This window comes from Ascaphus truei, unplaced genomic scaffold (genome assembly GCF_040206685.1).
Source record: "Ascaphus truei isolate aAscTru1 unplaced genomic scaffold, aAscTru1.hap1 HAP1_SCAFFOLD_2329, whole genome shotgun sequence".
Lineage (NCBI taxonomy): Eukaryota > Metazoa > Chordata > Amphibia > Anura > Ascaphidae > Ascaphus > Ascaphus truei.
In genome coordinates this window covers 1-16,019 of record NW_027455247.1, presented here as the reverse complement: position 1 = coordinate 16,019, position 16,019 = coordinate 1, and the positions used below count along the sequence as shown (strand labels likewise).

Sequence of the window (16,019 nt, the reverse complement as noted above, 5' to 3'; positions counted from 1 at the left end):
CCAGAACTCCAAATGGTAGACTGTCTGGCATTCCTGACGTAAATGTGGGGCTTCAGAAATGAGACCCCCAGAGTTCTACTGCGCATGTGCCAACTAGCAGGGGGGCATGGGTCAGAATGCTTTCCCACGTTAGTGAGTGGCTGGAGGTAATTGTAAACCAATCCCGTGCTTAAGGTTAAGAATAGAAGGAGAATGGTTTATAAACTGCTGTCCACCCATATATCCTTTGTCTTCGTTTGCTGATATGGTTACCTGATATCACCTGAATGATTTCCTCACTGCTGAAAGAAATGCTACATCATACTTCTCATTCCCCAACCCTTAAGTAAGTGTACTTCTTGTTCGTTACTGTATTATCTGTTGTGTTCACCTATATTCTAAGGAATAAATACAATTTATTATATCTTAAGCCTCGTTCAGTTCAAACCCAATTATTTTTGTGTAATATTAATAAGCCTGTGGAAGCTATCGTCACAAGGAGGTATTATAGTGTGTATTGTGGGGAGAATTAGTGTGTGTGTTGTTTGGGAGTGATATTCGGGAGGATTGTGTGTGCAGAAGGAAGAATGAGTGAGGGGGGAGTAAGGGAGCAGGATTGAATGAGAGGGGGTCATTGAGTGATAGCGGGGAGGGGAGGGAAGAGTGAGGAGAGTGGGTGTAGGAGGGAGCAGTGCAAGAGACCGTCGGGGGCAGAATACATGGTGAGAAGGGAGGCTGCCTAGAAGCATAAAAATCTACTTCACCGCTGTTCTGTACTCTCTTCAATACTCTGTGTTACAGATCTCTCTGGCAAGAAATGGGGTCCAATGGCAAAGACTGCTCTAAATAAGATAGTATAAATGAACACAGAGAGAAATTCCAAAGAGTAACCCAAGAAAATACAAGTGAAATCTAATCGTAAGGTAATTAGTCCCATTAAGTGAAATACATAAAGGAATAGTCCATAAAAAAGCACAAAGGAAAAAAATAGGAGTACTTTATTGTGATGTTACATTTCAGAGAATATAAAATTATAGGAAAACAATTCCACTTTGTTCAGAAAACCAGAAAGTCTTGGTCCCAGGTGGATTGAATTTTTATTGCAAATAAGTTCCTTAATACACAAGTAAAGAATATAGTTACTTATTCTATTCTCTACTGTAAGACGTGCCACATTGCCCAATATTTGGGTACAGTGCCCAGATTGTGACCATGCACTACAGAGGTGAGATTCCCCCAACTCCAATTTGCTACACACTCCAAGAGAGATTATTGTGATCAGAGGTGGAATGAGAGGGGTGAGAAGGGTCGCTGCCCAGGGAGTAGCCTGACAGGGGGTACAGAAATCTCTTTTGGTGCATATATTGCGGAGCTGCATTGATTGACTTGTCAATCAGCTCTGCTGCCTATCCCATTGACATCATGATCCGGCACTGTGATCAGCTGCAGCGCTGACCCAGGTGTGTTAGTGCAGCACTTTACAGGGAGGGAACAGAGGTTGTGGATGACAGATGCTGGGGATAGGCCATGAGTACGGGCCAGAGTAAGGTGGAGACTTTCTGTACTCTGCATACAGGACACTGCATGCATGACAGTGTCTGTGTGTGTGTGTGTGTGTGTATTCCAAGTGTCAGTGTGCATAAGTAAGTGTGCTCTGTAAGTATGCCTGTGTGGCAGGTATAGGGGGGTGGTTCAGCTGGAGGAACTTATCCAGGCACAAAAGCACATAGATGCCCCAGATTATACCACCCCAAATGCTGATAATATCCTGCTGCACTTTACAGAAGATGATGCAGATGTCAGTGGGTGGTGGGTTCATTAAATCCATCCATCATATCATAGCCACACTGTGCATATGATGTACTGAATCAATCACAGGAAGACATCTCCATGGTAGGGGTAGAAGTTAACAGAATATGTCCAGCACTGTGGTGTGTAGCCCATAAATAATAATTGTGCACATTACAGAACATACTTGCAACTGCAAGATCATTTTGCTGCTTGTAGTGTTTGCTCTTGTCCTGTGCAGTGTTGTCGTAGATCCGTCTCTTCAGTGTTCACTGCAATAAAAGTAAGACATTGCATTAATATTACAGAAGTTTGGGAGCTGAAATCCCACTATGCTGCAGACATTTTCCCTTTGCATAAGATTCTTGTGATTATATCTCAATGATGATCAATAACAACTACATCATAACACAGCCGCTCAATACAAAATATGTATTTGCTATCAATGGTCATGGAGGCCAAACGTCACACAATGTACAGATATACTGCTGCGGCCGAGTTTATTCGAGCATTTGCCCGTTCTTGGCCGCAGCAGTAACCTGGCACGCGCCGGAGGGTGCCGGGCGCACGCCGAAGCAGCGGAGCGCCCTCCGATCGGGCCTTTCTCCCTTCCGCTGCCGGGTCCGTCGGGTCCCCCGGAACCCCCTGCCGCTGTCCCCCACATCGCGGGACACCAGTGCTCCCTCGGGGAGCCCTGGACGCGCGTGCAGGGGGCGCAGGCACCCGATGACGCGTGACCGTGCATCGGTGATGCGCGGCACGCTGAGGGAGTGCGGCTAGCACGCCGGGGCATCCCCCGGCTTGCGGTGCTAGCCGTGCTTCAATAAAACGTGTCGGTAGTGTAGCAAGGATTATTTCTTCCTCTGGTGCATTATGATGGGATGTGTTGTAAGATTCTGCATTATTAGCATCACTGAATCTTTTGGAAACTGAGTAATATTCTATGTTTTAATGCAATATTATGGATGATCAGCCGGTAAAATAAAGCTTACTGTATCTGTAGCCATGCTCTACCCATGATGTGCTGAATCAATTACTGCAGAGTGATTCAGAGTGGTAAACATGACTGGAACTCATCTCTGAATAGAGGACAGAACAGCAGTGCAGAGTAGGAGGTGAATGTATCTCAAATGGAAGACTTAGTAGCTGTGTGGGGAGTAGACAGTACAGACTGATCAAATAAATAGTTAAAGGAGTATCTTCAACATTACTTGGCTTTGTTATCAACATTGAAGTTTCTCTTGTTTTTTCTGTTCTTTAAATCACTACTACTGATGCCATGTGTAACCTGTACTGAGAGATATACTCTACTGGCCTAGATGAAACCATATGATGCAAACAGGATTCATCCCACTCCAGATTCATATGATTGCACCACTTCAACCTTTAATAAAACACATAGAACTACAGCAGTGCGCTACTGCACATGTTCTTGTTATGAATGGTAGTAGATGTGGTCCTTGGGTCAATACTTCATACAGCAGCCACACTCTACTCATGATGTATTGAATCAACAAAAACCTGCATGGTACAGATCACAGGAAGGGTAGAGTAGAGGGGAATATGTCCAATGCGAAACCCTTAGCAGCTGGATTGTGTGGAGTCAACAAAACGACAAATACTAAATGAGAAATATACACATTGCTTATCTGTCTCTGTGTAGTCATTTTCCTCCTCTTCAACTGTCTTTCAAAATTTCTCTTCTGACAGAAAAGAAACACATGGCTTCAATATTCACTGTTCTTCCCTCCTGAAATAAAAGTTAAGCATTGCATGGTTATGATCATACATACAATGAACCTTGCGCCAAACCATGTGATCCAAAGTAAATCCACCTCCCTCCCATAGCTGTGTTCCTTCTAGAGCTTCTACCACACAAGTCATTAATGTTCGTGACACTGTACTGCAGTCACAGTCTGCACACAAAGTACTGAATCAATTACATCACACTGAAAAGGCAGTCTACATGATGCAATAGTTAACCATAATAACTCTGTCATGCAAATGACAGGAAAACCTATATGTATATCATTAGGGGAGAGGGGAAAAATAATTAAAAAATAAGTGCGACAAATAAAAACAGATTATAGGAAAGTAAATCCTTGCCCTGGGAACTTTACAATCTAATAGAAATGTTAGAAGACTTAAAGAGAGGCAGCAGTTGGGGGAAGAAGTGCAGTAGATGACAATGCTTGTCCTTAATGGTGGGTACAATTAGTAGAAAGCACATCTTGGGAACAATAGTTGTTAGCAGTGACTGTGGGTGTGGGACAGTAGCCACGAGTCAAAGTTTTTTAAATGCTTGATTTAAGTCGTGAATTTTAAGATTGGTCTTACATGTGGGTGGAAGAGGTTATGTTGGCATATACTGAGTGTGAGGAAGTTTCACATGTACGGTGCAGTGATGGAAAATGGTTTCAGGCAAGTGAGAGAACAGTAGAGGTGAAAGAAGTTTACAGGAGACAGTTATGGTTATAGTGCAAGAGACAAGCAAGGGCATAACGAGAGATCAAAGATGATATGCAAGAAGGAGCAGATTAATGGAGAGCCTTAACAAAAAGGTAAGGAGGAGAACTTTGTAGGTGATACAAAAACTTGATGGGATGCCAGGACAGGGATTTAAGGAGATGAGCAGAGACTGTTGTGGAAGAAAGTGAGATAATTCAAGCAGCAGAGTTTTGCATAGGAGAAAGTTGTGAAGCATGGAGGCCTGTTAGTAGTATGTTAAAATAACCTATAGGATAACAGTATACATTGGAGTTTTAGCAGTAGGTTGAGAGGGGAAAGGGAAGATCTTGGCAATATTACAGAGAAAGAGGCAACACATTTTACCCATAGCCGTGCATGTGAATGGAGATGGAATTGAAGAGCCAAATGTTACTCCTATGCAACATGTTTGATGACAAGATAGATGGTAGTACTGTTTACTGTGATGGAGAAAGGGGATAATATGAGCCCAGTTTTAGACATTAAGTTTAAGGCAGTGGAGTGCCATCCATGAGCATATAGCCAGGAGACAACCCAAGAGTAGAGACTGGATTGCAGGAGTGAGAACAGGGGTGGATAGATTTGTGTGTGTATCATCCGCATAGAGATTATATCTAAGGCCAAAAGCATTGATGAAGTCACCAAATGATAGTATGTAGAGAGAAAGAGAGATCTCAGAACAGAGACCTGATGTATACCCACAGACAGATCAATAGAAGACGAAGACATGTTAGCAACAGAGATGGAGAATGTGTGACAGGAAAGTTATGATGAAAACCAGGATAGAACTTTGTTACTGATACCAAGAGAGAGTTTAGAATATGAAGGAGGAGAGTGATTGAGAGCATCAAACGCAGCCGATAGATCAAGTAGGATTAGTAGGGAAAACCCTTGGGAATTAGCTTTAAGCACAGTCTGTAGAACGTGCTGTACGAAAGGCAGGTTGTAAAGGATCCAGGAGGGCATGTGATTTAAGAATGTTGACACTAGCAATTAGAAGGCAAACAGCATGAGGGATACAGAGCGGTAGTTAGTAAGGCACATAGGGTGTAGTTTGTTTCTGACAAAAGGGTGACCGCTACAGGCTTAAAGTAAGAGGGCAAAAATCCAGAGAATAGGGAGAAATTGAAGATGTGGGTGAGAGTGGGGACTAAGAGATGCAGTAAGGTGTGAGGGGATACGATCTAGAGGGCATGTGGTAGAGGGAGAATAGAAGATGATTAGCTTCCAGCTCTGTAAGAGAAGAAAAGGAGTCAAGTGCAGAAGGAGATTTGGGTAGAAGGAGAGAAGGGGGAAGGGACAGAAGGAATCTCCTTTTGGGTGGCATCCACCTTGCCTCTGAAGTAGTCAAATGCTTGAGGAGAAGTGAAGGAAGGATGGCAAGTGGGAGGAGAAGGTCAGTGGAGGGAGTCAAATACAGAGAAAAAAACAGCGTAAATTAAATTTGAGTGTTGATGAGTGTGGAAAAAAGTAGTGTATTTAGCCCTAGAGAGCAGCTTTATACAGGACAGGAGACATTTTTACTGTAGAAAAATCAAACAAAGTGTGAGATTTCCTCCGTAGGTATTAAGAACAGCGAGTGGAAGTGTGATGAGTGTGTTTGGGAATTTAGCCAAAGGTGTGGGTTAGAGGGATGAGTGTGTCAGAGCCTATAGGGGGCATATAGATAGGAGGATAGCATTGTAAGAGTTAATAAGATTGTTAGTTTAAGCAGAAAGAGAGAGAGAGAAGAGAGAAGAGAGGTTAGAGTAGATGTCAGAGGAGAGTTTAATTAAGCAGAGGCAAATCAGTGGGACAGGTAAGATGCGGTGAGGGGAATGACTGATTGTGACTGATGAGAGCAGAAGAGGTTATGTACAACTAGAGCCTTGTTAGTAAGAGTGGACATTCCAGAGGGCACAGGAGAAGGGAAGAGAAAAGTAAGGAAAGGAATGTGGATTACATTAGATAGGTTAACACTCTTAGTAGGGAGGCCTGATGTGTATATGAGCCGGTCCAAGATTATAAGAGATATCCCCCAACATCAGCGAGCATAGAAGGAGACACAGAGATAGGTGTAGAGAGAGACAGAGATAGGGATATGTAGAGAGAGAAGGGCGTCAAGAGAATGAGACAGATAGGCGTAGAGAGAGGAGACATAGAGAGAGGGGGCTTTGAGAGGGGGCGTAGAGAATGAGGGAAGGTGGAAGAGAATAGGATGTGCAGGAGAGCATTTCATTGAGCAGTGCAGAAATAGCTGCAATAGAGGTCTGTACAAATGGTGCTTTGTGTAGACACATGCAAAGGTAGGGGAAGGAAAGTGTATAGAACATGTGGATAAAAGCAGGAGTGTGGAAGTTAGAGAAATTAGAAAAGTTTTACAGAGCAGTGAGGAAACAGTAAACAGAAAGAACAAGAGAGAGGTTACATTGGGATGACGTGCTGTGGTAGAGAGAAATGCTAGGAGAGAGCCTCCAGATATTAGAGGACATGAATTGAGAGAGCAAATGTATAAATCAAAACCGGAGGGGGAGGTATAGCACGAAAGCTTGCACAGCAGTTGATGAAGATTATAGTCTTAAAGTTGCGTGTACCTGTCAGGGCACTCAAGAAGGTCAATGCTCACAAGTGCAGAGTTCATGAAGAAATGCTGAATCCAGTTCCCCTCCAATTTAATTTTAATATAACTTTTCCATTCTTCATTACTGCAAAAAGCAAACAAAACAAAACCACATTGCATTACTATTTTCAAAATGGATTGAATGACATATTCAACAGTAACTGTGTGATGCCAATATTGCCTTCTCACTCGTAGGCCAGTACGGTCAGGTACCCAGTACTGATAAAACAATAAGTGCCCGTACTAAGTACCAATATGAATTATAAGGAAATGTAAAATCTCCAGGTCTCTCTCCATCTCTGCAACAGATATATGGATAAGCCCATATTAAGGCATCACGTGACCGGAGCCGTCACTGACTGGGTATACGCAAAGATGCAGGGAGATGCAAAGAAAGGGAGGGAGAGAGACAGGGAGAAGATGGGAAACGGAGGGAGGCACGGATGGCAGGCCTCTCTCTTTCACTGGTGCATGCAAGGAGCTGGTCCCAACATCCACAAAGTGTGTGTGTATTATTGGTTGTGTTTTATGGCGGTAGGAGGATAGTGTGTATATTGTGTGTGTGTGGGAGTATTATATTGTGTGTAGGGTATTATAGTGTGTATATTATGTTGAGGTGCAGAGGAGAGTGTTAGATTGGGTATCTTGTGTTAGGGGGTATTGTGTATATTGTGTTTAAGACTATAATATTATTGGGGAGATTATTATTGAGGAGGTATTAAAGTGTGTATTGTGGGGAGTATTAGTGTATGTATTATTTGTGGGTGACAGATGCTGTGGGTAGGCCAAGAGTACGGGCCAGACTAAGGTGGAGACTTTCTGTACTCTGCATACAGGACTCTACATGCACTGCAGAGGTGAAATTCCCCCAACTCCAATTTGCTACACTCTCCAAGAGAGAATATTGTGATCAGAGGTGGAAGATGAGCAGGGTCACTGCCCAGGGAGTAGCCTGTCAGGGGGCATGGAAATCTCTTTTGGTGCGTATGTTGCCACGTGGCATTGATTGACCGGTCAATTAGCACTGCTTCCTATCACAGTGACATGATCCGGTGCTGTGATCGGTTGCAGCGCTGACCAAGGTGTGTTAGTGCAGCAATTTACAGGGAGGGAACAGAGGTTGTGGGTGACAGATGCTGGGGGTAGGCCAAGAGTACGGGCCAGAGCAAGGTGGAGATATTCTGTACTCTGCATGCCCATCCTGCATGCCCAGGACTCTGCATGCATGCCAGTGGCTGTGGGGTGTGTGTGTGTAGGTATGCCAAGTGTCAGTGTGCATAAGTAAGTGTGCTGTGTGTGTAAGTAAGTTTGCCTGTGTGGCAGGAGGTGTAGGGGGGTGGGGGGCGGGGGGCGGTTCAGCTGGAGGACTTTACCCAGCACAAAAGCACATAGATGCCTCTGATTATATCACCCCAAATGCTGATAATATCCTGCTGTAGATGCACTTTACAGAAGATGATACAGATGTCATCAGTGTTTGGTGGGTTCATTAAATCAATCCATCATATAATAGCCACACTGTGCATATGATGTACTGAATCAGTAACACCAGGAAGACATCTCCATGTTAGGAGTAGAGTTGAAGTTAACAGAATATGTCCAGCACTGTGGTGTGGAGCCCATACATAATAATTGTGCACATTACCAGAACAACATATTGTCAACTGCATGATCATTTTGCTGTTGTAGTAGATCCGTCTCTTCGGTGTTCACTGCAATAAAAGTAAGACATTGCATTAATATTACAGAAGTTTGGGGGCTGAAATCCCACTATGCTAATGACAGTTTCCCTTTGCATAAGATTCTTGTGATTATATCTCAATGATGATCAATAACAACTACATCATAACACAGCTGCTCTATACAGAATATGTATTTGCCATCAATGGTCATGGAGGCAATATGTCACACAATGTACATATATAGCAAGGATTATTTCTTCCTCTGGTGTATTATGATGGGAGGGTGAGATTCTGCATTATCAGCATCAGTAAATCTGTAGGAAACTGAGTGATATTCTATTTTTTGATGCAATATTAGGGTAAAATAAAGCTTGCTGTATCTATAGCCATGCTCTACCCATGATGTGCTGAATCAATGACTGCAGAGCGATTTAGAGTGGTAAACATGACTTGAACTCATCTCTGAATAGAGGGTAGCACAGTAGTGCAGAGTAGAAGGTGAATGTATCTCAAATGGAAACCCTTAGCAGCTGTGTGGGGAGTAGACAGTACAGACTGACCAAGTAAATAGTAAAAAGTAGTAACTTCAACATTACTTGGTTTTGTTCTCCACTCCTGTTTTTCTGTTCTTTAAATCACTAATACTGATGCCATATGTAACCTGTACTGAGAGTTATATACTCTACTGGCCTAGATCAAATTAAATGATGCAAACAGGATCCCTCCCACTCAAGATTCATATGATTGCACCACCTCAACCTTTCATAGCAATAACATAGAACTGCAGCAGTGCGCTACTGCACATGTTCTTGTTATGAATGGTAGTAGATGTGGTCCTTGGGTCAGTACTTCATACTGTAGCCACACTCTATTCATGATGTATTGAATCAACAAAAATCTGCATGGTACAGATCACAGGAAGGGGTGGAGTAGAGGTGAATATGTCCAATGCGAAACCCTTAGCAGCCGGATTTTTTGGAGTCAATAAAACGACAAATACTAAATGAGAAATATACACATTGCTTATCTGTCTCTGTGTAGTCATTTTCCTCCTCTTCAACTGTCCTTCAATTTTCTATTTTGCAAGAAAATGAACACATGGCTTCAATATTCACTTCTGTTCTGCAGTCTTTCCTCTTGAAATAAAAAAGTTAAGCATTGCATTATTATTATTATAATTATTATTGACGATACATACAATGAACCTTGCTCCAAACCATGTGATACAAAGCAAATCCACCTCCCTCCCACAGCTGTGCTCCTTCTAGAGCTTCTACCACACAAGTTATTCATGTCAGTGAAACTGTACTGCAGTCCCGGTCTGCACACAATCTACTGAATCAATGACATCACACTGTGTCACACAATGTCATGCTAACGACAGGAAACAATCTTTGTATATATCTTTGTATATATAATAATAATAATAATAATAATAATAATAAAAAAAATAAGACAGGACAGACACTCCTACATTGCAATCAATAGAAAATAACTGGGACAGGCACTTCAAGGATGCATACGGTCCCGGATAAACTGTAGCTACCTATACACGTGTGCCTTGTCTCTAGACTCTGCATATATCTCTATTTATATACCACCCATTGTGTACTCAGCGCTTTACAAGAGAGACCAAAAAGTACAGGAAATTATTATACAATAAGTTCAACAAACAAAAACAGACAATAGGAAAGTAAATCCCTGTCCTGGGTAGTTTACAATCTAAGAGAAATGTAAGGAGACTTACAGAGAGACAACAGGTGGGGGAACAAGTGCAGTAGATGACAATGCTTGTCCTTAATGGTGGGTACTTGTAGTATAAAGCACTTCTTGGGAACAATAGTTAGTGACTGAATGAGTGACAGTAGCAACGAGTAAAAGCTATTGAAATGCTTCATTTAAGTTGTGAATTTTAAGGTTGATCTTAAATGTGGGTGGAAGAGGGTATGTTGGCATATACTGAGTGTGTGTGAGTTTCACAGGTAAATTGATGGGAAAGGGTTTCAGGCAAGAGAGCGAGTGCGCAGTAGAGGTGTAAGAAGTATAATGGAGACAGTTATTAGTAGAGCTTAGGAGACGAGGAAGGGCATAACGAGACCAAAGATGATATGTAGGAAGGAGCAGATGAATAGAGAATAGTGTTGGACTGGGTCCTCAACTATAAAAAAATGGGTAACGGGTACCCGGCCAAAATGAAAGGTTCTACCCGGTCGGGTACACGGTTTGGCACTTACCTTCCGGGTGGCAGTGACATCTAGGATCAGCAGCAGTCCTGTGACGGTGGCAGCATCTGTGGTGTCTTCAGCCGGCGGGGGAGCTGCAGGCTCACAGACACAGCTTACCTGCTTCGGTGCTGTGGAAGTGATTCCTGCAGCTCCCCCCGCCAGGTGAAGACACCTCTGATGCTGCCAACATCAGAGGACTGCTGCTGCTGATCCTAGATGTCTTAGGAAAGGTAAGTATAAAAGATTATTTCCAGCTGCCCTGACATTACCCGACGCCGGGTATTACCCGGCCAAGTCCACTTCTCAGTGGCCGGTTTCGAGTAATGTCCGGGTAGCTGGAAATGTGTCGGGTAACGCCGGGTACTCGGTACACCACTAATAGAGAACCTTAACAAAAAGGTAAGGAGGAGAACTTTGTAGGTGATCTGAAACTTGATGGGAAGCAAGGAGAGGGATTTAAGGAGGAGGAGATGAGCAGATACTGTTGTGGGAGAAAGGGAAATTATTCAAGCAGCAGAGTTTTGGATAGATTGCAAATGAGAAAGTTGTGAAGCAGGGAGCCCTGTTAGCAGTATGTTAACCCATACGATAAGGGCATGCATTGGCGTTTTAGCAGTAGATTGACAGAGAAAAGGGCAAATCTTGGAAATATTACAGAGAAAGAATCAACAAACTTTAGCCAGTGTCGTGAATGAAGATGGAAAGGGAAGAGTCAAATGTTACTCCTAGGCAATGTGCTTTCATGACAGGATGATGGTAGTACTGTTTACTGCGATGGAGAAAGGTGATATTAGGCCAGATTTAGGGGGAAATATGAGGAGCTCAGTTTTAGACATTAGGTTTAAGGCAGAAGAGTGTCATCCATGGAGGATATAGCCAGGAGGCCACCCGAAACTAGGAACTAAATTGCAGGAGTGACGGTAGGGTGGATAGGTGTGTGTATCATCTGCATAGAGATGATATCAAGGGCCAAAATAGTTGATAAGGTCAACTAGTGATAGTATGTAGTGAGAGAGGTCCCAGAACAGAGTCCTGAGGTATACCAACAGACAAAACAACAGGAGACAAAGACACGTTAGCAACAGAGATGGAGAATGTGTGATGGAGAAGTATGATGAAAACCAGGATATAAGTTTGCTGCGGATACGAAGAAAGTGTTTAGAATATGAATGAGAAGAGTGATTGACAGTATCAAAAGCAGAAGAGAGATCAAGCAGGATTAGTAAGTAAAATGGACCTTGGGAATTTTCTTTATGTACATAATTGGTTACATTGGGAAAGGCAGATTGTGAAGGGCCCAGAGGAGCATGTGATTTAAGAATGTTGATCAAACGGGAGATCACAAGACGTTCTAGCAATTAGGAGGCAAATGGTAGGACGGATACAGGGCGATAGTTAGAAATTCACACAAGGTCAAGGTTATTTTTGAGAATAGGGGTGACCACTGCATGCTTAAAAGGAAGAGTTGAAAGAGCCAAAGGATATGGAGGAATTGAAGATGTGGGTGAGAGTGAGAGTGAGAATATAGGATTGAGAGGGCATGTGGTAGAGGGAGAAGAGAAGATCAGGTTCCAGCTTTGTGACAGGAGAAAAGGAGTCAAGAGTGCAATGAGATCTAGATAGAAAAAGAGAGAGGGGGAAGGGAGAGAACGAATCTACTTGTGGATGGCATCCACCTTGCCTCAAGTGAGCAAAGGCTTGAGGAGAAATAAAGGATGGATGTTAAGTGGGAGGAGAAAGTCAGTGGTGGGACTCAAATACATAGAAGACAGTGTGAATTAAATTGGAGTGTTGATGAGTGAGGAAAAAGTAGTGTTTGACCTTAAAAAAAGGAGCAGAGTTTTACAGAACAGGACAAAGGTTTAGTGTAGAAAATCAGACTGTGAGATTTCCTCCATAGGTGTTAAGAGCAGCAGTGTGATGTGATGAAGTGTGATGAGAGCGTGCTTGTGAATTAAACCAATGCATGGGTTAGGCTGCGTCTATAGTAAGCACGCAACAGAAGGCAAAGTTAGCGCATGCCTGTCGCTCCAGCAATCCCCGCACTGAGGTCCGAGGCGACGGGGAAGCCCTGCATTGCTCGCACGCACTGTGGACGACCAAGCGTGTGCCCATGATAATCACGGCCTTAGAGGGATGAGTGTGTCAGAGCCTAGAAGGGGCATATAGATGATGGAGGAGGAGGGAGGAGGAGATGATAGCATTGTAAGAGTTAACAAGATAGTTAGTTTAAGCAGAAAGTGAGGAGAGGTTAGAGATAAGGGTAGATGTCAGAGGAGAGAGTTCAATTAAGCTGAGGTATCGAGTAGGACAGGGGTGAGGGGAATGAGAAGTGGTGGATGATGAGAGCAGAAGAGGTCATGTACAAATAGACCATGTTAGTCGTAGAGCAGACATTCCAGAGGGCACGTGAGAAGGGAAGAGTAAAGTGAGACAAGGAATGTGGATTACATTAGATGGGTTAATACGCTTAGCAGGGAGGTGGAGAGAGAGGCAAGAGGCAGAGGGTGGTGTAGGGGTAGAGGAAGAGATGTTGCATGTACCTTGTCAGAACATTAAAGAACGTCAATTCACACTGGTGCAGAGTTGATGATGAAATGCTGAATCCAGTTCACGTCCAATTCAATTTTAACAGAACTTTTTCATTCTTCATTACTGCAAAAAAAAAAGTAAAAAACAATGCATTACTATTTTCAAAATGGATTGAATTCCCCCAACAATGACTATGTGTTACCAATATATCCCTCTCAGTCCCACTGCAGCACATACTGTACCAGTGTGAAAGTAAGAAGGTACACAGTACCGGTAAAACAATACGTGCCGGTACTATGCACCATATGAATTATAAGGGGATGTAAATCTCCCAGTCTCTCTCCATATCCGCAACAGAGTGGGCTCCGGTCAGTGGCATGGATGCCCATATATGGATATGCTCATATTTGGGCATCCCATGTCACTGACCGGAGCCGGCTCTGAGTATAGGGATATATGCGGAGACGCAGAGGTGCAAGGAAATGGGAGGAGGCACAGTGAGAAACAGGGAGAGACCACAGGAAGATAGAGGGCAACAACTTCCACAAGGTACTTGTATGGGTATAATTGTTTGTATTTTGTGCAGAGGGGGTAATTTCAGATAAAATACAATTCTCCACCCTCTACGAAACAATTCCACTTTGTTCAGTAAGCCAGAAAGTCTTGGTCCCATGTGGACTGAATTTAATGCAAATAAGGTCCTTAATACACAAGTAAAGAATAAAGTTACTTATTCTCTACTGTAAGAAGTGCCACATTGCCCACTATTTGGGTCCTGTGCCCAGATTGTGACCATGCATGGCAGAGGTGAGATTCCCCCAACTCCAATTTGCTACACTCTCCAAGAGAGATAATTGTGATCAGAGGTGGAACTAGGGGAGGGTGTGAGCAGGGTCACTGCCCAGGGAGTAACCTGACTGGGGGCACGGAAATCTCATTTAGTGCATATGTTGCGGCACTGCATTGATTGACCGGTCAATCTGCACTGCTGCCTTTCACAGTGACATCCTGATCGGGCACTGTGATCAGCTATAGCACTGACCCAGGTGAGATAGTTCAGCACTTTACAAGGAGGGAACAGATGTTGTGGGTGACAGATGCTGGAGGTAGGCCAAGACTGTTGGCCAGAGTAACGTGGAGACTTACTGCACTCTGCATGCCCATCCTCTCCCTGACATCAGGGGAAGGAAGTGGCCCTGGGGTGTGTGTAGGTATGCCAGATGTCAGTGTATGCATAAGTAAGTATGCCTGTGTAGTGGGAGGTGTAGGGGCGTTAAGCTGGAGGACTTAAAACAGGCACAAAAGCACATAGATACCTCTGATTATACCGCACCAAATGCTGATAATATCATGCTGTAGCTGCACTTTACAGAAGATGATGCAGATGTCATCATTGGTTGGTGGGTTCATTAAATCAATCCATCATATCATAACCACACTGTGCATATGATGTACTGAATCAGTAACACCAGGAAGACATCTCCATGTTAGGAGTAGAGTTGAAGTTAACAGAATATGTCCAGCACTGTGGTGTGTAGCCCATAAATAATAATTGTGCACATTACCAGAACAACATACTGTCAACTGCAAGATCATTTTGCTGCTTGTAGCGTATGCTCATCCTGTACAGTGTTGTAGTAGATCCGTCTCTTCAGTGTTCACTGCAACAAAAGTAAGACATTGCATTAATATTACAGACGTTTGGGGGCTGAAATCTCACTTCGCTGCGGACAATTTCCCTTTGCATAAGATTCTTGTGATTATGTCAATGATGATCAATAACTGCATCATAACACAGCCGCTCTATACAGAAGATGTACTTGCTCTCATTGGTCATTGAGGTAATACGTCACACAATGTACAGATATAGCAAGGATTATTTCTCCCACTTGTGCATTATGGCATTATGATGGGAAATGTTGTGAGATTCTGCATTATCAGCATCACTGAATCTTTTGGAAATTAAGTGATATTCTATGTTTTAATGCAATATTATGGGTGATCAGCCGGTAAAATAATAATAGCTTGCTGTATCTGTAGCCATGCTCTACCCATGATGTGCTGAACCAATGACTGCAGAGAGATTCAGAGTGGTAAACATGACTGGAACGCATCTCTGAATAATGGGCAGCAAAGCAGTGCAGAATAGGAGGTGAAAGTATTTAAAATGGAAGATCCTTAGCAGCTGTGTGGAGAGTAGACAGTACAGACTGACCAAGTAAATGGTAAAAGGAGTAACTTCAACATTACTTGGCTTTGTTCTCCACATTGAAGCTTTCCTCCTCTTTAAATCACTAATACTGATGCCATGTGTAACCTGTACTGAGAGTTATATAATCTACTGGCCTAGATGAAACCATATGATGCAAACAGGATCCATCCCACTCCAGATTCATAGAATTGAACCACCTCAACCTTTCATAACAATCACATAGAACTGCAGCTGTGCGCTACTGCACATGTTCTTGTTATGAATGCTAGTAGATGTGGTCCTTGGGTCTTTACTTCATACTGTAGCCACCCTCTACTCATGATGTATTGAATCAACGAAAACTTGCATGGTTCAGATCACAGGAAGGGGTAGAGTAGAGATGAAAATATTCAATGTGAAACCCGTAGCAGCCGGATTGTGTGGAGTCAATAAAACGACAAATACTAAATGGTAAATGAGAAATATACACATTGCTTATCTGTCTCTGTGTAGTAATTTTCCTTCTCTTCAACTGT

At 43.0% G+C, this 16,019-nt stretch overlaps 1 long non-coding RNA gene across 1 annotated transcript; it reads right to left on the bottom strand.

Annotated features, from left to right (window-relative positions):
* Window positions 1–959: 959 nt before the first annotated feature.
* Window positions 960–13,405, bottom strand: LOC142477797 (uncharacterized). The gene is made up of 6 exons (XR_012792704.1): window positions 13,304–13,405; window positions 9,554–9,671; window positions 8,499–8,565; window positions 6,828–6,938; window positions 3,408–3,517; window positions 960–2,039 (listed from the first exon to the last, which is right to left on the bottom strand). It is a non-coding gene; the product is annotated as an uncharacterized LOC142477797 (long non-coding RNA).
* Window positions 13,406–16,019: the final 2,614 nt, after the last annotated feature.